Below are 22704 nucleotides of genomic sequence, written 5' to 3' on the forward strand. Positions count from 1 at the left end.
ATATTAAGAGACTGCTGCTTGCAGAGCTCATTAATTTCTGCTAGCTCCAACAGTAATGTTTGGCCTCTCTTACCTGGCTCTCTGCCATAGAATCTACTGAAAGAGTCACTTCATCTTAGTCAGGGACAGGTGGAAATTTTCTGCACAGTTCTAATTGGACAAAGTGCCTTTCAAACACCTAGCCTTCACTCAAAGACCAGATTAGCAGCCAGCAGACGCATCAATACAGGTTTTCTTTTTATTTTATTTGCCACTGATCTTGTGCCTGGTGTATATGACAAAGTCATTAATCAATAATGCAAAAAGTACTCAGAATATCAGCAAAGAATTCTTGCTTCATAATAATAATAATTACAATAGTAAGTCTAATGAACCAATAAAAGACTGCCAAGTTAGTTTAGAACTTTGTGTATCAGTTCTATGCAGATTAAATTTTTTCCTGGTTGTTTCTGTAGCATGGACTATTTTGACTGTGTGTGCGTTCTTTTTTGAGAAATAACCAGATCAAATTACAAGGAAATCTTTTCCCGTGATGCTGCAGTATGCATTTCTGATGTAGATGCAAATATGATGAGGTGAGGGCAAAACAGAAGAAAGTCGGGGACAATTTTTATTCTGTTGCCTAAACAAAAGTTAAACTGATGTATCTTTGTATTTTGATTCGGTGCATTTGAGGATTTGCTATACTAAGGTATGGATGAGGCTGAGTGTGTGGTTTTTAATTCTTGAACAAGAAAGAATATGAGAAATGATAAAAGGTGTAAAACTGCAAAGCAACTGAATACTAATTTTGCTCACAGTCAGAAAAGGCCAACTTTAATAATACAACAAAGAGGGTATGATGCATATATTATATTACAGTTGTTTATTTTTTGATAAGCAAAAACAAAGAACTGACAGAGGCAGCTCTCATGTGTGCTTCATCAAAATTCTTTTTTTTTGTGGAAAAAGAATTCACTTGACACTTCACAGTGTTTCTTATTGAAAAAGAATTCTTACCAAATTCAGTCTGTGTTGGCAATAGAAATATCCTCGATTTTTTTAAGAGACTGAGCGTGCTGACCATTGCAAAGGCCAGCGAGTATAATGCACAGTTTAAGGGCACGTCTCATGAAGCATATTCACGAAAATTAAGGAAACAGTTGCAAACCTGTGCCAGCTGATAGATCTAAAATTGAGACATGTATGGAGACGCGTATGTGTGTAAAACCTCTCCCAACCCACCGAACCCCCCCGGGAAAAAATTATACAACTTCATTTTATTAAACGTTGTGTTTCAGGTACGTTGGAAATGGAAAGCTGAATATTATGCACCCTGAAATATACTAAAGAATTACACCCAAGAGCTCAAAGAATTGCTCTGTAAGTCTCACCCTTAGAACTACAGTATGCAAAGTTATTGTCCTTAAAAAACCTGGAAGGATTCCCCTTGGAGTATTTCCTTGTAGCTCTATTTCACCCAAAATTCAAGCTATGACACCTTTTGGTGACATGTAATAATCCTGTTCTTTATTTTGAACATGCAACATCCATTACAATTACTACAATCTGATAGGCTTGGAATAGCCTTATTCCACTCCCTTCCGAAGTGTCGAACAGTGAGTAGTAGTTGCAAAACATTCCTCTTGAATGCAAAGCTTGACATAAATTAAAAAATTATCACTGGAGGTTTGTGCCAATATAGCCCTGAGCAGTTAGCATCTCACGTTTCATGAACCATTTGTGAGTACAAAAATATTAATAATTTTGTTCCCGTGCTACTTAAATTTGGATTGCAAAATACACAGAACACCCAGCATCTTTTCCTGGTTGTGGATTATCGAATCACTTAAAAATGTTTTTAAATTAAATAAAAAGACTATAGCAAATGGCTCAAGTTTACAGTATAACTTATTCTTCACATATGGGTGAACAGATGCTGCTGTGCAGTTAAAGTTGCCTTGGCTCATGTGTTCTCTTGTATCTCCGAACATTTATCAGGAATGGCTTCTTCTGCATCTATCAGAAAGAGGGTATTTTCGCCATAACAGAGTGATTAAACCTGAGGGAGGAATTTTCACATTGCACAGCTGCAATGGTGTTTACAAGTGCTCTTACTGCATGTGATGCTTTTTCTTAAGAAATATGTTGCTTGAAACATTTCGTACAGTAAGTACTTGGGCTGTGGAAGTAGCTGAGCATTTATATCACTACCTCTGCTCTGCAGGCATATCTGCAAAGTTGTAAGATAAGATCAGATCACTTTATTGGCCATATACAATTTCTTGTATTAGGAATTAGTATTTTCGCATACCCCAACTTGCTCTTCATGAGACACACAGACAGGGAAAGAAGCTGGGGTCAGAGCGCAGGGTCAGCCATTTATACAGCCCCCCTGGAGCAGTTGGGGTGAAGGGCCTTGCTCAGGGGCCCAACGGAGTAGGATTCCTCTGCCAGCCACCGGATTTGAACCGGCAACCTTCTAGGCACAGGTACAGAGATCCTTAACCACACATCCTTAACCCTAATTTTGGTCAAACAAATGCCCTAACAGGGACTTGAACCCTGGACCCTCTGATTAAAAGTCTGATGCTCTACCGACTGAGGTATCCAGGCTCTGAGTAAGGTTGAGCTCAGAAAGTTAGGGTTTCTGGAATTTAAAATCCTGCACTACTTGAACCATTGCATTTCGTTACAGAGAAGTAGTAACCTGAATGTGCTGCCTCAGAAACTTATGAATGCTTTTTAACCTGCAGGGTTGAAAACCTTTTGTACAGCTATTATATTTGACAGGCTTTACAGCTCTCAATTACTAAGATGTACTTGTTTGAAGGTATTTCTTTCTAAACACTTCAGAGTTCCGCAAGTAGATGAATGCAGGTAAAATAAAGGCAGAAACTGGGGTGTTGTAATATAGTATTGCCACATCTGAAATTTCACACAACCCCCAGAAGAGGGCACAATGTAATGAAAACCAGGTCTTTAAAGTACATGGTCAGACTTGGGGAAGAGTAGGTGTCTCAGCTTTCGTAGACCAAAGGCCTGTCTGCAAAATAACAGAGCAAACTAATGGCTGGACTCCTAAGAGGGTTTTGTGTACTCGCATGTATTTGTGGCAACTGGGAAAAAATCAATCTGGATTTTCTGCTTTCCTGCAGTTTTTGCTCATGGCCTTGCCAGTGACACATAGGTCACAGAGCTAAAACACAGTTTAGCAAAACACACCACACTAGTTCATTGATGATAGTGTCGGACTGCCATGGGCTTCCTCTAATATATTAAGTAAAGGCCAGCCACTCTGCTGGGCTCATGATTATAAAAGACAAGTGTAAATTTACCCTACTTCTTCTAAGGAAACTCACACTGTTTTCTTGAGTGAAATGCAAAATAATCCTATAGTGCGGTCCAGGTCTACCTGTTATTTATCTTTTTTTCATAGCGATTTACAGGACATTGTGATAACTAGTGCTTCCTTTAACTAGCCCTCATCCACTGCAGACCAGAAGTTCTCATTCTACAAAGCAGATGGTATGGTGCTACTGTATATTTGTTTTCAACTTTTCTTCTAAGCATGCTGGGTGTGTTAGTCGATGGAGTATGATCAGTAAATCCTTAGTAGGGTGCAGGAGGTGTGACCTTCTGTCTCCTCATTTACTTCCCGAGCCAAACTCTCCCCTGCCACACACCCCAGCCTGCTCTCTGTCTTAAATTACTTCATTTTACACAATTAAGTGAGACGACTGGGTATCAATTCAATTTTCACAATTAAATGAGATCACCTGGATCTGTTGAACATTATGGGTTTGTCACTTAGAAAATACTTATCAGGTTCCAGAGTGAAACTCTAGACCTTTTGGATTCTGTGAAACAACAGGTATGCATGAATTGCGTGGTTTTGGCATTACTTAAATTCTATTTACAGGAGAACAAATACTGTTTCTATATAGCTTTCAGAAATGGCAAGAAAAGTAATTTAAAAGTAAAATAAAAGTTTTTCCTTCATTATTATGTCTGTGCCTAAGGTCTAACAAGGTTAAAAATAGGAAATACAGATAAACTGTAGTTCTGAGCCACATTCGGCAAACATATAGTACAAAAAAACAGAATAACAATATTAGGTGATTAGAACTACCAGAAGCATTCACTGAGTATTTTGAATGGCTTAATGAGAAAGATGTCCATTTCCTTTGTTGGTTCCTGACATGCAGAGAGTTAAAAGAAAAAAAAACAAATACATTTAATCACATTTTTACATAACTCATTGGTTTTGCTTAAGCCTAGTTCAGCACCTAATCAACTAATCATGAAAATAATATTCTTTTATATTGACATTATGTGCAATTACTTATTTTGTAAGTCACCCTAGATGAGGGTGTCTGATAAATAAATAAGTTTTATGGCTGTGCTACAGAGACTCTCGTAGAGACTATTTCGTAGTCACTAAAGTGTCTTAGGGTTGTACTACTTTGTGTTCGCTAAGAGAGATACAAGCAGGTATGCAAGTTAAGACACTCATAGAAGATACCTTACCCTTACCAATGCATATATATATATTTGAATAAAATGTCATTTTACTCCCCTACCCCTGTACTGATACTTGTAGCTGTGAACCTCATGACTTGCCTAACATCTTTAACTGCCTTCCGATACCTCCTGAAAGCACACCTATTGAGAATGCGCTTGGAATTCCTGTTAACTTTCTCTCACAACCTACTTACATCAGAACTACGCTATCTGGCATTTTCCATTACAGAAACAAACATTCATTTGGACCCTAAAGCATGTATTGTGTTGCCTGTTTGGAGCACTGTGTTAGTGCTCAGCAACGTTTCCTTTAATTTTTGTTTTGCTAGTGTACTGTAGTTCTCTCCTTTATTCTCTTTGCTGGTTCTTTCTGTATCTGGTTGTGTATAACAGTTTGATTTAGATTTAAACTGCATCTTGCGGTTTGTTAGCACCCTCTACTTAAGGCTTCATCATATAATTTATTTACAGTTACCTGGGACTTTATTATGTTCCTTTAAGAGCTCTGTTATTTGCTCTAAATCATCTTGAATTAAGGCATCAGTCAAATGAATAATAAACGAAGTGTTCCAAAAGATAATACAAATCAATTTATAGTATTCTAAAAGCAAACACTAGTGTGCTTGTTGGCATGAGAGCACTGTGTAAAGTTTGGTGAGAAACAAAGCCATGACATAAAACACAGTTCACAGCAGCTCTGCCACTCCTTGGCAATTGAGAGAGAGAAATTGCAGCAATAACTTGCAGCAAAGCAGTGCTCTGTTTCAGTGCCTGAAGCATTTTGGAAAAGCATTTATTATTAGTCATAGGCTGCAGTGTTATTATTATCATTATTATTGTTGCGGGTGTAGTTAATATTGTTTTTATGATTGCTACTTCATTTTCACGTGCCAGTAACCCTGCAAGCACATGACACAGCCTTGTTGCATGCTGATGCTTTAAGAGGACCTGTTGTTGCATTTTCAGTTTTCTTATATGAGAGACCCTCTTCTTGTGAAAGGAAAAGGTTTGTAAAAGGATTAACTAATGCAGGCATGGGTGTATCCTAAAATTACACCTAAGGTCATATACTTAATTCCGGAAAGACTGTATTTCCTGACTGAAAGACTGAAAGTTTTGATGCAAACCCAGAGTCCTTTGTGTGTTCAGGCTGTGGATATATACAGTATATATATTTGCTTGTCTAGAGGTTATTTTATATACAATCATATAATTACTGTATGTTGTGTGTGCTAAGTATCACTGTGAACATGGTTTTATTAGCTTTTACTTTTACAGATGTACTGTGTGCTTAGTTGCAAGGTGCTGGCTCGGTGCATTTATTGGTTATGTTGCTTTTAAAAATATGGCTTCCTTTAATAATTTAAGTAGAATTGATCTTTCTTAATAGCTCAGGGGCAGTATTTGTGTTATCAATCCATGAAGCAAAACTATATTTTAAAAAGAGATACTGTACTTGTACAGTTAAAAAAAAAGCCATGTACTGTATCTGAAATGCTTTTTATCTGGCAAAAAAAAGTAATTTTTTGTCCTATGTATTGGTGGATGTTTTCTTTGTGCAGCAACAGACATACTGTACAGTATAAGTGAAGCAGTGTGCGATACGTGGCTGATTCGTACAAGAGACCTCCGAGGACACAAGTGGCTGTTAGTAGCAAAACAATAATGAATTCTCTGCTTGAACGGGCCAAGGCTAATTCAAGCAGTGACAGTTGGGCTGGGATTTGAGTTCACCCTGGCAGCGTGATGTGAGTCTCTGCTGAGGCCTTCTCGATCCAGGGCCCCTCTCTCTAGTAAGCACTTGGTTCCAGAGCTAGGCTGCCCAGTCTATTTCTATTCCCACTTGAGGGGACACTTGGTAAGAGAGTGAGCTCGCAGTGGTTTATTTTAAATGCAATATGATTACATGAGGACGAGTGTCTTTCACTTTGCTCCAGCAGTGCCTGGCAGAGCATTCATCGGGCTGCTTGTCTTTACAGTCCTGCCCAGTTCCTGTTCAGCAAGGGGCATCTCCTTGCTCCAAGTGTCTGTCTTTCATTTTCATGAAAAAAAATGAAGGCACATTAGTTTTAGGTTAAGAAAAACTTTAAAACATTCTCATAAAAGACCAATGAATAACTGGAATTTTCAGGGAAAAGAGAGGATTTGCTGTTTGTCAAGTGCAGTAGTGAAAAATATGAAGTTTGCTTTAGCAATGAGTCCCCTGTCTTTATTCTGGGACCACTTAGCTGACATTGTGTGGGTGTTCTTTGCTTGGTGGTAGATTGTGATTTGTTAGCTTTGCTTTCAGGGTTCACGATGAGCAGTGAAGTATAAGTATGTACTGTACCTTCAGAACCGGGTGATGTCCGTGTGTCCAGAGCTATCCAGATGGAATGCAGAGGGTTGTTGATTTTTAATAGATTAAGCAGCACTGACAACTACACTGAATCCAATTCATTCTAAGCGTAGGTTAAAAACAAGAAGACAAGTTGACGCTAACAGACTGATAAAATTGAATAGGTCAAGTGCTTCTTTACATTAGCACATGACAGTGCTTTATCACGCTGTCTAGCCAGAATATCCTCCCACATGTTTCAGCACAAGCAGTGAGATGGCTTTCATTGCTGTTGTCTGCACGCATGTGTTAGGGTGTTGGCAGTCTACCCCAGGCCTATGTACTGAAGTCATCACAGCAGTCCTACATGCAGTACAGATGCATGCCTATCAGCAAGGATAAAAAGCAAAGGATAGATTCTGATTAAGACTGCGTTTGGTTTGCAATGTCAGAACTCGTATCTCATCTGGAGGGAGCGTGGCTGATGGAAGACGAAGGAGCTGGTTCTGTCTCGCTGATGCATGCACTTGTGTTTTGATAAAACAGCTTGTAGTGCACTTTGGTATGGACATTGGGAGCCCAGGCACAGCAGGTAGATCCGACTAATGACATCAGAGATTCTTGACATCTTTTTCTTCTTTGTAATTTTCAGTCACCTTTATGTTTGCTAATCTAATATACCTAAGTCAACAAAGTAAGCTTGTGAAAATATGATTATATATTCTTTTGATGTGTTGTATCAGTTTATGGGCAATATATAATTATCATGCAGCTTATTTTGCTTTGTTTAAGTTGTTTCATTCATGAGCTACGGCTACCAAGCTACAGATTTGAGGGAGAATAGGAAGCCAATGCACAGTGTTAAATCAGCGACACTGTTTTAAAAGTCTCTAGACAAGTCTCTAGACAACCTGGAAATAATTCAAGAACCCCAAAGAGATTTGTGGGTCATGGAAGCAAGATGTCATTAGATTCTTGTGTCCTCTAAATGAACTCTTAAGATAATGTTTTAATTCTTATGCAAGTAAACAGCTTTTTTAATGAAAACATTCTTAGTACTACAGGAAAAGAAATATTTACATTGGATATATTTTTGTGCTTGGAGTTTAACTTTGTGCACACACTAGTTATGATATAAAAATGATCCTTTTTACAAATGATCTAACGTTTTATAAAGAAGCTCTTCCTTTTTTTTACTATAACTTTATATTAATGGATTTCCTTTAGAAGGTACTGTACTTATAACTAATATATACTAATCAAGAGAAATATGTCTTATGAGTATGTTACACAGATATAGAGAGAGAGCAATGCAGAGAAAAAGACAGAAAAAGTCTACAATGACATGATTTGTTTAAAAAATATTAATAAATGTATTTCATTTACAACATGATGTATTTCACAAACAGACATAAACATACAAAGTGTGTCTGAAATGCATTTTAATTAAAAATAATTAATTTTAATGTGTAATTCATTATGTTTCCCAGTGTCTTTTTCTCTATTCCAGTGTATCCCTACAGTACATACAGTATTTCTGTTCCATATGGCACTGCAATATGTTTAAGGACTGTTGTAATACTGCTCAGTCCTTAAGCATCATTCTTAAAAGTGCTAATGTGGTGTAAGCAGTCTATTCAGGAGTTCTTGGAGGTGCCCTTGGCCTCCTCAGTGAAATGTATGAAGTGCCTTGTGCCCCTTGTTACAACAAAGATTTTAGCTGTTGGAGACACCTGGAAGTAGACGCGTCCTTGGAAGTCTCCTTTTCGCTCCTTCTTTTGGGTTTGATTTTTTTTCTCTTTCTTTTAATATCTGATCTGTTTTATACCGGAAAAAAAAGGCTGGAGGTAACAACTGTGAATTTAATAAAATACTAACAACCACTTAAACACCAGGATGTGCTTTTAATGAGTGTTGACATTCATATTTGTCTCCTATAAATACTGGACATTAACACATACAGTATGTTTTTGTAATGAATGAGAACATGGCATGGTTATTCATTTTTTTAAAGCTTTTTTTCATGTCCAGAAGTTCAAGCCTGCAACAGATAACAGTAACATAATACCACTCTTTTCAGGTATAAAAAGCAATATCTCCAGACTGATTTCCTGTACAGATGTGAACAGAAAGGCTTCAGAATATGACTGCTTTGTTAGTTTGGGATGGGAACAACAAAGCAAGAAAATATAAAGTGCTAGATATACAATATTTAAAAAATATACTTTCCTTAATTAAATCTCATGTTGTAATCCTGCACATTTTAGAAATGAGTACCTTCAAATAGGCAACACGTATGCATCACATACAAGGAAAAATGTGCATTTACTGTAGTAGCCTGATATCTGGAAGGTGTACTGTCTGGATCTGGGCTACAGCAGCACAGTTTGTTGTTCCAGATAAGTTGAAGTAGCCTTCTGAGTGCTAAAGGGTTTCAACATTCTTCTGCCAAACAATTCATTGTGACAAGTAAATCAGTAAATTAGACACTGAATAGGTGATATAAAAAAGTTATTTACACACTAGACAATCTATAAGAACATTTTCAGTGATCTGTGTGCTATTTTCAAATTCATGTTTACCTTAATATTGATATTTTTGTAAAATTAAAATAACAATGTTAATATTCATTATCGTGTTAACAGTATATAGACATTACGATAATAATAGTAATATTAATAATAATATTTACTTTCATTTTTTCCCCCAGTTCTTTAAAGGAAGCATAGCTCAGGTTTAATTCATTCATTGCTGCCTAATAATCTTCATCCCAAATTAAATTCATTTGGAATATGACATTTTAATTGGTACACCATTCCTATTAATTGGACAAATTAGTGTATGTCTGTAGGGGAAAGGCAGCTACAAAGTGAAGTGATTTAGAATTCAATGTTTGGAAGTAGAATTGAGCTTTGTTTAATTCGCTCCACAGCTAGTCAGTCAGGAGACTGCGCTATTGCTTGGGGTCTCTGTGGCACAAAAGGCACACATTGTCTTCATTAAAGGCGATTAAGGAATAGGTCAGTTTAATCTGCTGGGCTGTGTGGAGTAATGCATTGCATCCTATGAAAATTCCTTCGTCTGTTCTGGGCTTGTGAATCTGGTCAGCCGCTCAGGCATGAAATATGAGCAGTCAGTTTTATATGCATGTGTGCATGTCTGTGTTTAAAAGTCTGTATGCAAAATCTGTCCCAGTGTTGTGCAGACAGACAGCTGTCTGCTCACTTTTTTAGTGCCTGGAAAAGGTGTGCTGTATAATAAAAACACATACACATACCTTGTGTAAAGCACTTTATTGACAGTGTACTTGTTGGCTAATATTTATATAATGAAAGACAAAATTAATATGTCCTCCAAGTGATATTTTTGTTGGTTGAAAATTATTACCTACTTTTTTTATTTCTCATTTTCTGGCTTCATAACACATGCAGGCGTCCAATATCATGCAATATAATGAGATGATTAGTGTAGGATTTAGGGTGAATTCTGATTCCACGCTCTGTAAGAGATTTTTCTGCTCTGGATGGATGCTATGGTATATGAAGATCTAAGAGCATTTTATAGGTGGAAGAGAAGGGAATATTTGTTTCTAGATTAGCACAAGCACAGCTTCGGTAAGATAAAGGTTTAAAATAGGATATATCCAAGATATGAAGTTCCAATTGATTTTCCTTAGGGAAACATTCTATTTGGATGACCAGTACGCGTCCCTCTGAAATTCGTGTTAATTTATCCTGAGTCAAAATTTGGCTATATGAATAATACAGGTTAATTACAGATTTGGCAGGTAAAATGTTTAGTATGTGTGGCTCATTTTTCATCATTTTCTTTGCATTTGTTTACTAGGGACACCATATGGGAAACAAGCCTTTTTGCAAGGTGTCCAGAGAGAAGCTGACACAGACTAAATGTAAATCTAAAATTAATATTTCAGGGCAGGCTGGCCACCTGTCTGGTGAGAGAGGGAGATGGAGCCGTCCATTTGGTTCGGAAAAAAGTGCCAGGGGGACCAGGTGTAGCTCTTTCACCCCATATGTCACCTGCTGGAGGAGAATTTCATAGGTACAGTAGGTGCAGCTCTGGAAAGTCTTTAGTCATGCTTTCTTTACACTGAAAACCCTTATGACTGCAGGTTTTTCCTCCTTCAGCTCATACGTTTGTGATACTGTGGCTCAGGTGGTTTTTGAATCTTTGGACATTGTTATAGCTTGGATGCTGACATCATAAGCATTTATTGTGCATGGCTGAGTCAGAGATACTGTTGAGAAGCTGGTCAGGATGCCTGTGCTGATTAGATTGCCATCTTCATTTCATTCTCTTTTCCCAGATTAGATTAGTCAGTCTTAGTGGTCCTGCAACAGAAAAAGTGTGGTGCCGGACCAGCTGAGAACAACTGTGACTATGCACTGTTAATTTATTTAACTGATGCTTTCATCCAAAGAGACTTCCGATGTTCAAAATGGATGTTTTGAAGAATCAGTGTATATGAGAGTTCCGAGATCTGAGAGTATCCCAAAATCCCACTGCATATAACATGACAGGTCGTTACAGTTTAATTAGTGTTCAGTGAGTTTTTTATTTTTAAAATAAACAAATGTCAATTTAATGATTTACAAATGATCATGATCCATTATCATCAATAGACCATTTTCAAAATAAACTATAAGGACTTTACAGTAGGTAAGATTCAGTGTTCAATTTAGATACTATTTAGATTTGCACTGAATTTTGTACAGAATTTTTTTAAAACAAAATCACTGAGCTATCCAATATTTTAACCTTAAGTCCTCCCTTCATGAGTCCTGACATTTGTATTGTCATCATTATGTGACTTCTATGTAAATAAATTCCATTCTTATGCTTCAGTTTTTCCCTCTGATGTACTGTACTAGTACGATGCTACTGTACATGATACTTGTCTATATACTGAACTGTTCACATTTAATGTCTGGATTCAGTGCTTTTGTTACCTCTCTACATTTCTGCAGAATCCTTTAATATGAGTTCATCTGTGCACCTAAAACCACATTTTCCAAGTTTTCAGAGCTCCTTTAAAATACTACATTCATACACTCATATGCACAAACATACATTCATAAACTGCCACAGCCATTGCAACCAAGACAAATCAGATCTGTTTGGAAGATAAAGCACCCTCAGTCCACATCAGGTTAAAGAAATTTCCTTAAGAGCTGTCATGACTTCAGTTTTGGTAACTGGGGGTAAAAAGTCTATACATTTAGAGGCACAAATGGGTAAAAGCACCAGTGCAGAACCTCTTAAAGGAACGTGATTGCTGGGTAACCCTAAAGCTTCATTTACAACTGTTATGATCTGTACATTTGACCAAATTACCGTAATCAACTTTTTTGTGATCCATTATTTGCTAGATCTTTGTTTTTTTTAAATAAAGGACAAAAGCAACGTAAGATTTCTGCCTTGCCCCACTACCCATCATGAGTGGTACTCTGTTCCAAATTTCCTATCAAAGAACCCCTAAAGCGACAGCTGACCAGGAGAGGAAACAGCTGGAAAGGGTCTACCACACGACATCCAAGATCATCGGACGCGATCCTCCCTCTGTAGCCTCTGTTTAAGATAAGATCAGATCACTTTATTGGCCACATACAATTTCTTGCATTAGGAATTCGTCTTTTCACATACCCCAGCTTGCTCTCCAAGAGACACATACACACAAACAGGGAGAGAAGCTTGGGGTCAGAGCGCAGGGTCAGCCATTGTGCAGCGCCTGGAGCAGTTGGGGTTAAGGGCCTTGCTCAGGGGCCCAACAGAGTAGGATTCCTCTGCCGGCTGCGGGATGTGAACTGGCAACCTTCCAGCCACAGGCACAGATCATGAGCCACAGAGCCACCGCTCCGCCCCAACAAAAACCACTGTTTATGACACACGTGTCAAACAGAAAGCTAAGAAGGTGCCTACACACCCCTCCCACCCCTCTAGTTCCTTTTATAAATTTCTCCCTTTGGGAAGGAGGTTTCAGAGCATAAAATGTAGGCCTGCTCAGATAAAAAATAGCACCTATCTAGAGGCTATTAGGCACCTCAGTATGTAAATTGTGAATATGAATGTTGATTGAATAATATGTACTGTGTACAGTATGTGTGATATATGTTTTTATTTGCTATTTTTTTTTTACCTGGGTTTTACTGGATCAAGTTCCAACCAACCTTTTTTGACAAGGCAATGAGGTATTGAATTGAATTGGAACAGTCGGGTAGTTCAAACAATAAGGATTTACCCAAGTCAATAAGGATCTGCACTCTCCATGCCTCCACTGGCCCCCCTCTGGCACTCTGGATCTCAACTGTAGAAAGCACCAGAAAATCAAGGTGGACAGGATAAAGACACGACAGGACAGGGTACAGTGATGCCATATGAGGGGATGCAGGGGCTCGCAGTGCAGCACCCAGATCGTTTTAGCTGCTGTGAGAGTGGCCAGCCTGATCTGTTTCTGCTGCTGCTCTGAGGGGGGTGAAGACGAGATAAAGTTATCATTTAGCAACGGCGCTAGCTGAGAGCAAGGAATTTCCTTGTTTCAAGTGGCGGGACGAAGAGCAAACCTGTTTCCATCAAATTAAGTTAATTAATTTGACAATGTGGAAACTCCCGTAGAACAGAGTACTCTGGAGTTGCCTTTGTAATTATTTAAGGATGTCGGCATTTTAAATATTCTACCAGCAGCGACATTACAGATCCACAGACACAAATTATCTTCCTTGTATAGCCCAATTACAGCTTCACAGTAGGTTTAGATGGGGAAGGTGGTTTTAATTCTGAAAGGTGCGTGCATATTTGATGTGCTCTGGATTAGCATGCTTCATGGTACTGTATAACTACACTAAAATGCTCTTTAGAGCATTAGTCATTTGCCTTGCAGAATGTGAAGCAAAGCAGCTATTGAAAAAAACAAAGCATATTTGCCAGCCAGGCCATTTCATACTCTGAATGAATGGGCTGCGAATACTAGTCTGTCTGAGGCTGGGCCATGGCTACAGAACGTGTGACCTTGCTCTTTAGAGGTCAGACGTTTGAGTTTTTCTTTTCCAGCCCTGATCCTCTTTCTCTCTGAATGCCGTATTCTGAGATGAGAGTGAGGCACCCTCCGACACAGTGGAGGAGAAGTCGAAAGTTTCCTCTTTGCATGTCAGGGTTTGAGCAGGATGAAAATTGATGGAGCCCACAGGCTGCGCTGCTAATTTTAGTTGAAATCACCTAAGTGGTTTGGTTAATTTTCCATCCGCCTCACTCACCCCTCTGTGCCCCCTCCTCACTCCCTCCCTCCCCTCCATGATCTGTCTACATAGCGTGAAGGTACCATGAGCTGACGGGGGAACAGAAGGTTATTTTGTGCCCAAATGAGTATGAGAATAGTGAGTATTAAAGAACAGACACGGGGAGATACTGGTAGATGAGTGAGTAGCATTTGCGCCAGCAAATAATAACTTAAAATAGTTTTAGTCCTACAACTTGCTGCTTGGGTCTATGACCATGCCAGGCTCATATCCCAATCTGACTTGAAGGCCAAATTACTTTATTTCAGTGATCTTCATAATGAAATGATGTTTTTCTGGAGGAGGAATATTTGGTCGTTGTATTGTAAGTCTAAAATACAGGACAAAGGGATAATAAAATACTCAAACCAGGTGAATACACATATTTGTTATTCATTCATTCTTACATTTGCCTAGTAGAATGTTGATTTCTTTGTGTTACAGTGGTGTACACAAAGCACTCTGCTAAGCACTCATTACCTCACAGCCTTGAAATCATAAAATACGGATTCGCTGTGTTGATAATGCTGAGAGCTGCAGAAAAACAGTTTTGAGGAATTTTGAATGGAACATTCAGTTTCTAAAAAAGTGTAAAATTGTCAAGTGTCTTTTTAAAATAATAGTGTTTTTTTCCTGTTTCATCTTTGATTAGGTTTTCATTAGATAATGATAGCGTGTTAGGAATTAAACATATTGATGTGAATTTAAGGCTAAGAGTTAATGTCTTCAGAAGGCTGTTCGGAATCTTTAGGGGCTCATTATAGTACTGTGGAATTTTCAAGTCTTTGAAGATAACAAAAAAAAGAAGAAAATTTGCTGAACAGTCCAAAATTATCAAGGTTTTCTGACTAAATTTTGAAGTTCTTTTTATTTTGATCAATAAAAATCCATCCTTTTCAAACACAAAAACTTCATACTGTAGATGTCCTGTAATTATGTAGTGTTAACCACTTGCATGGCTGCTGTACTGCATTCACATTTGATACGAAGTGCCTTTTTAATCTAAACTAGAAATTTCAGTTTGGTCTTAATATTGAAGTGATCAATTAATCAAATTAAATGATAAAGCCTGAAGCCTTTAGCTTCTACAAACCCCTGTTTTCATTGACACTATGTTTCAGGATACATTCAGGATATAAGCATTTCATTGCACTTGTGCAAATTACAAATAAAGTGAACTAAACATTCCCCTTTTCTCTTAGTGTTAATTAGCCTGCTTTGTTAGTTTATTATACTTTTTTGTTTGTTTGCGAAATAGGGCTGTTGTCTTTAATTATGCAAATCCAAAGCGAAGAGCTTCTATGCTCAGGTCAGTGGAAAGGCTTGTTAGCACATTTAAATTCAGCTCAACATGCAGCATGTTACTGTTCACGGTGTTAATAAGAGCCATGATCTCAGAAGCACAGTAGAATAGCTGGTATAACTGGAGTACTTTAGTTCTGCACCCTCTCTTTATTTGGTTTTCTTACATCTTATTATGGATTTTCTCTGATTCTGTATTGCTCTTTAAGCTTACGTTTGTCATATGAATGAGGTTCTCTCTACGAAAACAGCAACATACATCCTCTTGCCCTATCACCAGAAAATCTTAGACTAGAATGAAATTGAGTGAAATTCAGCACCACTGGACAGCATCTGGGTATTTTCCTATCTTTTTTCCTCATATGATGTTGAAATAATTGTTAGGAAAGTTGGGAAACTAGACAAAAGACACGAAACCTGCTTGTATCAATGTGTGGGGGACTGTGTTTTCCTACTGAACTGAACTGGTGCGTAACATCATAACTTGCCTCATATTGAATGTCCTGGTGGGTTTGTTCATATGAAGATAAAGACTGAAAAGGGGACAAACTTTAAAATGGAAAGTGTTTAATTGCAGAAATAAAAGATTCTTAATAACCAAATTGCACAATTTAAGTTGTTTTTTATTACATGTGGATTCATGCTTAATATTCAGGCTTTTTTAGCAGATCACTAGAATCGCTAGTCACCAGTCCGACATGAGTTGAAAAGAAAGATGTGTTTTGCAGAGGATATCTTGCCCTGGGTGGGTACATGATTAACTGATCTAAGAAGCTTCTACAATTCTGACTTTCTTGTACAGAAAGTCCATTTTTGCCTCTTTAGACATGGTTTTGCCTTAACAGTAATATAAATAAACATTAAGATAACAGAACATTAAAATAAAAAACTGTAATTTTTCTGACTTAGTTTAATTAAATAGTGTATTTAAAGAAAGCTGTTTTCGATACAGTTCACAGGAGAGGGGTTAATTAAGAGGAGTACGCTCTTGAAACATGTTTTTTATTACTCAGGTTACAGTTCAGGTTAATCTTTCTGATTGATATTATCCAGGATTTAGTTTCATAAACATGCAGCACAAGTATAAAAGGAATTATGCTTGACACAATGTTTTTGATTATACCTAAGACACAAAGTGTAGTTTTATTAACAAGAGGGTGAGAGTGCTTAAAAAAAGAGTTAAAAATTGACAATTGACAAAAATTATTCAAATGCGTGAAATGTGTTTACATCAATTCTGGGTTTACTCCACATAATCTGGGATTTTTCATTTCCACCTTTGTTTGCTATGGAGATACAGTATACAGTAGTACATCACGGTAGCATTTGCCATTATACTCTCGTCATGGAGGAGGTATAAACCTTTAAGGATACCGAGCAGTTCGGCAAAGCTGTGTGTTTAAGGCTGAACAGAGCGTCCTCTGTCACAGTGTGGACTCTTGGACCATGACCAGGCCAACTTGTTTAATCTGACTTAATCCCCTGCACTTGAAATACATCTAAGTCAAATACCACTTCGCTATTTTTAAGGTATTTTTCTCTGTGAAGCCTTCTGCGATTCTGAGGCTGTGCTTCAGAATATTGTTGGCACCGATGCCCTTGTTTTCATTTGACAGTTTACCAAGCTCAGATTGAGTCTGACTCCTTTCTTGTCAATCTGTGATAGAACCATGTGATTTATTGCTCTGAGTAGACACCTTCAAGTAATTATCACCAGATTAGGAATCTAGGGGACTGTAAAAGGATAATTTCATATTAGGGTTTTTATGGAGCCTTTAATTGCCAAGTCAGTTTCTGAAATCTTTGGCTTCTCCCCTCAAACAAAATGCACTTCAATTGTCCCAGACAATTGATTTCCCCCCAAAATTATAATGTATATTAGTGGGGAAATAAAATAATTGCTGTGTTGTGTTGAAGCCAGAAGCTTTTGGCTGCTAAATCCTGGACAGCATGCCAGGCACCTGGTTACGTTCTAAACAATAAGTGGCTTATGAATCCTCTGTTTATTTAAAGAGACCATCCTCAGATGATGTTTATAAGATAAGTGTTCTGAAGAGGGCTGTTACTTAACAGATAAGTGATTTGACTATGAAATAACTGACTTCATAAAAAATAACATATGCGAGTATTTTGTTTTTAACTGATTAATATATTGATGTGTATTGAAATATGCACATTATAAAGGAGACAGTTGTTTCTTTTTCAACTGCCTATGTGCCGAAATGTTTTTAGGTCTGTCAGCCACCCATTATGACCTCTGTCATCTGTGTTCAACAACAACAACAAAAAACTCTTAGAAGAGCCTTTTTACAAATGGAAACCCATTATGTGGTTTCACAGTTATGTTCCAGAAGCCTTCTGAAATAACCCCCTTCCAGTATGTTGTACCTTCAAACAGACCCACATCAAAAAGCTGTCCTGGCTCATGTTCCGGCTCCTGCTTGTGGAGAGCAGAAGACTGTTCGCGTAATTTCAGGATGAGATTTGGCACGTGAATAGAGACCTCCTAGCCTGCCCCTCTTATGCCAGAAGGCCTTCTCTTTGTCTTTCTTCCATATACTGAAGTTCTGTATTGTAGCTGACAGAAAAAAGAAACACTCATTTGGATTCCCTCCCTGTTTTTTGTGCATGAAAATGTTTACTCACATCCAGAAGGTATTATCTGACACAGTCCCCCTGCCTGCTGGTTCATGTCATTTCGGAAGGTTATTTCTTTATTGCAGCACTGCCCCTTTAGCTACTGGTGCCACAGTTCAGCTTTTTTTTAATAAAGCTTCGATTTGTGTGCTGTCAGAGAAAAGTCATGATTGTTTTTGTCAGTAATCGGTAAGTTGCCCAATTTCGGCAGGGGGAGTTTAAAAACATGCATGATGTATTTGTTGTTGCGAATTTTCAGAATTGTACGGACGTTAGCTTTCTCGAAACAAGGAGTCAGTCAAGTGCACTGTAGTGGCTGGAGAACGTGTCAAAGCTCTCCAAACGCCTTTCTGTGCAGGATGAACTTTGGGCTTTAGAAATCAACGCCGTCTGCCAGCCACGCTGTCAGGCTCCATACTTTCCTATGGTACCTGCACTGGAAAACAGCCAGGGTTAATTATAGTGTATCACAAGAGTCTTGTGTCACTGAGGAAGCTGGAAATGTTTGGAGTTGTATTGCAAGGCCCTGGAAAGACAAAGCCAGAATTAAAGAAGGTTTTCTTTTGTGTAGAAAACTCTGTATTCTGCACTTCTTAAAATCAAATGAAATTTCTGTTTTTTTCTCAATTCTCATGTTAAATATATTTATTTACTTCAACAGCTTTATTCCTCACAGGCTCTTTTGTTTATATGTTTTGTAATGCTGCCATGCTATGATTTTAGTATGTTTTCTTAAAATGTGAATTTACAGTACAAAGCTTTATAATATGGAGATTATAGCTACTTTTATGATTTTGTGTCAAATAAGGATTGACGGTCGGATAAAAGTGGAAACGTAATAAAAAAAAAAACAGAATCAACAAAAAAGTTCATGTTCCGACAGACAGCGGGGCCCTGCACCAGAATTTTAGGGCTGTGAAAATGACAGAAATTTGCTCACCCCCTGTTCTGCAAAAGAATTGCTTTTCATTCCCAATTGAATACATCTTATATATTTTAATCGCTCTCGTTTATATGACAGTGAATAATTTCAGGGCTATAAATAAAGTGTTAAAATATACAACTTTTTTTTTCTTCAGAGTAAGGTCAGCTCCCTTGGAATAGTGAAGCTCCTTTGATGTGACCAGATAAAAATACTCCATGTCATAAAACATCAAAAGAAGAACAAAATAGCCAGTTTTCTGTAACTTTCTGGAGCTTAGCAGCATTTTTCTTTTATTAGTTTTCTTGTCTTCACTAGGAATTGTTTCTGCACCTGAATTTCTAAATGTAACTAAGACAAAACTTTCGGTAATACTCTGATAGATAATGTAGATCAGGCTTTGAGAGGTACAGTTTATATCAATGTGTTTAATATGTTTTGCTTTACGATCTTTTGTCATTCAGATATGATTTTTTAAGAGATGGGAGATTTGTTATTTCATTTTATTAATCAGCTACCCCCTTTTTCTATAACAAAACCTTCAGTTCATTTAACATGATTAAGTTATTGCTTCACATACAGTACAATACCAGAAAGAAAAGCATTCTTTTTAAACCTTTCCAGATCCCTTTTCCTTTTTAAAATGGGCCATTTCAACCTTTTTTTCCAAGGCATTGTTTTGACCTTATATAGGACAATTTACTGAGACAAATTAGCTTTCAGCATTTGCAGAAATGTGTGTAATATAATGACTTGATGGTTTGCTGCTGAAAATGTAGAGAACTATAAGAATGTGCCACTGGGGTTAATAATATTCTTCTTCTTCAACAAGTACCCTGGGATCCTTAATGTCCTTGAAGCAGACAGCACCTCACTTTAACTTGGCACCTTGAAGCATTGCTAGGCTGTACTGAAAGGTTTATGGATAGCATCAGTGTAGACTATTTTGTAAGATTGGAAGCTTGTTACCTCCTGGCCTGTTTTTCCCTAAAATATTTGTTAGCTTTCAAGAAATCCTTTAGAATTTGCCCAAAAAAATCAACACGATGGATTAACCACCCATTGATAAATATGTAACATATACAAGAGTATAAAACTTCCCATTTGAACAGTGTCAATTGAAAATGCACATTTAAAAAATATTGCATTAAGGAAATAAAATATATTATATACAATTGCACTGCCTGTTCCTTATGTAGTCCTAAATAAATACAGAAATAACCTCTCAGAATGAAAGGCTTTAAGACCGCTAGTAGTTATTTATCTTAAGAAAGTAAATCATATTTCATGTAAAACAGGGTTAACCCTGTTACATCTACAGTGCAAAAAAACTGTTTAGAGCATCTCACACTCTTTAAAAAAAAACTTGAGCGCTGGAGCAGTGTTTGAAAGCAGCTCTGATATGGCCAAGGCAGAAACCCCTCTTTTCTTACACAAAGCCGTGCGCTTCCCCTACGAGATTTACACCACCTGTTTGTTTTCATTTTCGGATGTGGAAATCTTAAATACTTTACCATGCCCACCCCCAGGGACTGGAGGTGTAAGATTAAACAATAAAGGTGACAGCAGAGTTGTGGTTGTCGTAGCAACTGGGGATTATGATTTATTAATCTGCACTCCTTCGAATTCAAACAAAACCATTTTGGGTTGTGGTGCTTTCTCCAGGGAGTAATCTTAATGTACCGAACAATTCAGAAACGTTGCATTTTTGTTATAACCAGCTGAAACTACATACTATGTTATCTGTATATATTCCCATATAGGTATGGCAAAGCCACAAGACAGAGTGGAGGAATTGTATTGGGAAGAAAAGCCAACTGAGGGACTGGGTCACTATTGTTATGTTGGGTTATGTTAGGTGAATAAGAACTGGTATTTCACAGAACCATCGTTTTACCATTATCAGCGTGGAAGATATTGAGACTAATGACCTTCGTGTGAAGATTGTAGCTTTAATATACAAAACACTTTGGTCTAAATCCAATATATTTTTAGGAAAAAGAAACAGCTAATGTATACAGTACATCTTATTTATCTTGTTAAACTATAACTATAACAGGCTTTGTGTACATTTGATAAACATCTACATACTGTATATTTGATGTTCTGAACATCAGAAAGAAACATATCACTTTTAACTGCAACAAATGAACACATTGTGAATTGTTTGGAAAATGACCAAGGGAATTGTAGCTGGTGTATTGAAATGTCGTATTGAAGTGAGATGGCATTGATAAACTCATTATGATGATAACTATGTGTCGTTGACATGGTTAAAGTATAAGGGACATACAGTGCACGTCACAGACGTGGAGTGTTTGTGTCCACCACTAGTAGAAACACAACCTGTACGTCTGTGACACATGGTTTAGGCCAGGATGTTGACGTGTGGAATTCTGTCCCATTCCTCTCACAGGGGCTGTAGGTCCCTGGAAGCCACAGGTCATCTCAGCTCATCCCACAAATGTTCAACAACATGACTGTCACATTCCCATTTCAGAAGACAGCTGTTGCTATGTGAACCGCAAGGTCAAGTCAGGTTGCCATCAAGCACCTGTTGTGACCTGGTGTTTCTCATGCAGTGGAACTGGTGGTGCACAAACGATCTTGGAGACAGACCGTGATGATAGGGCATCATGGATGGTGGTCTCCCAGATTGTGACCTTCCATTGATGTCCTGTGTTTGGTTGTGATATCCTGCCATGTTACAAACTGCTGGTTGTCAGCACCCCGATAGACAAAAAACAGGCTTCTCACTTAGTTCAGGCTTCAACATGCCAATGGCATAAAGCCTTTGCTTTCTTGATACGTAGAGCATATTGATTCCTTTCTGTGTAACAGGTTAAATCACCTCATCACCTGTGCTCCATCAACATTCTCACTAATGAGGTGATTTTGTTCTGTTGCAACAGTCAAAGTCACTTGAGCGTATCACGGTCAGTTATGAACGACCAATTAATCAAAGTGACACCAAAGCATTTAAACAATAACCCAAATCCACATACTTTAAATAGACGCTACTGAAACAGTACACTAAATAAAATGATAGATTTCTTTTGATGCTCATTATATCATTAATACTATGCATAGAAAGAGTAATTTCTTAGTAATGTAAAGTGCTCTTTGATTCTGTTTCATTCCTCCCTTTCCTTTTTAAAGTTTTTCCTCATTAAAATGAGCAGTTGCATTTCTATATATCCAAGTATGATTGTCGTTTGCTATTATACGATTGGGGAAACATGGTACAATAATAGAGGGAATTTGTAAGGTTTAATATTTTAGTATTTATAATATAACTAGTATTTTCCATAGTAGTGATTAGTCGAAATGGCCAGAACAGTACTGTCGGCAAGTTAATAATAATTGCATTTACAGTATATGATGCTTTTCATTGCAAAGGATCCCAGAGTCCTTACGTGCATGAAGGGATCTCAAGTGCAGTGCTCAGGTGAGCGACGGCCGAGGGGAAAATGTCCTGTCTTTCTAGGCATGGCATTATTTGACACTAAATTACCATTTATTTGTTAAATCACACTTCTTAGCCAATATGTTCTGGATTTACCTAAATGCATCCTTCCGCAAGTGATAAGAATGAACTTCTGTAAGGCAGAGACGAGGCTTATCTCTCCAGTCGTATGTACATGAACTAACCGGCAAGCGTTAAAAAAGATTCAGCAGTCCGTAACATACTGTATGACTGAGGCATAATTAATGAGTTATTTTTTAGTTAT

General features: G+C 37.6%; 1 protein-coding gene and 1 non-coding gene across 2 annotated transcripts in view; one reads left to right on the forward strand and one right to left on the reverse strand.

Annotated features, from left to right (window-relative positions):
* The window catches only part of roraa (RAR-related orphan receptor A, paralog a), a 264425-nt gene that overhangs the window by 14592 nt on the left and 227129 nt on the right, over positions 1-22704 (forward strand). The gene's annotated exons all lie outside the window — the stretch shown is intronic.
* Positions 2523-2595, reverse strand: trnak-uuu (transfer RNA lysine (anticodon UUU)). Its single transcript has one exon. It is a non-coding gene; the product is annotated as a tRNA-Lys (tRNA).

Source organism: Lepisosteus oculatus, chromosome 5 (assembly GCF_040954835.1).
Source record: "Lepisosteus oculatus isolate fLepOcu1 chromosome 5, fLepOcu1.hap2, whole genome shotgun sequence".
Taxonomy (NCBI): domain Eukaryota; kingdom Metazoa; phylum Chordata; class Actinopteri; order Semionotiformes; family Lepisosteidae; genus Lepisosteus; species Lepisosteus oculatus.